This window comes from Penaeus monodon, chromosome 23, assembly GCF_015228065.2.
Source record: "Penaeus monodon isolate SGIC_2016 chromosome 23, NSTDA_Pmon_1, whole genome shotgun sequence".
NCBI classification, from domain to species: domain Eukaryota; kingdom Metazoa; phylum Arthropoda; class Malacostraca; order Decapoda; family Penaeidae; genus Penaeus; species Penaeus monodon.
In genome coordinates, this window is record NC_051408.1 from 43903223 (window position 1) to 43903451 (window position 229).

Below are 229 nucleotides of genomic sequence, written 5' to 3' on the forward strand. Positions count from 1 at the left end.
CAAATACTGATATTTTACAAGTATTGACACGAATCTATTCGCTCACGTATGAATTATATCTTACACCTGTATAAGTATCTATGTCTATTTTATGCATACATAGTCACACATGTACATGCGGGTATGTGCGTGTAAGCGACGTAAGGTAAACGTTTTCTGTTCCTGTTAGGACGTGTGTACTTCTAGTGGCACTCTCTTGGCACTCCCTCGTTTCTTCGTTTTCCTTCGC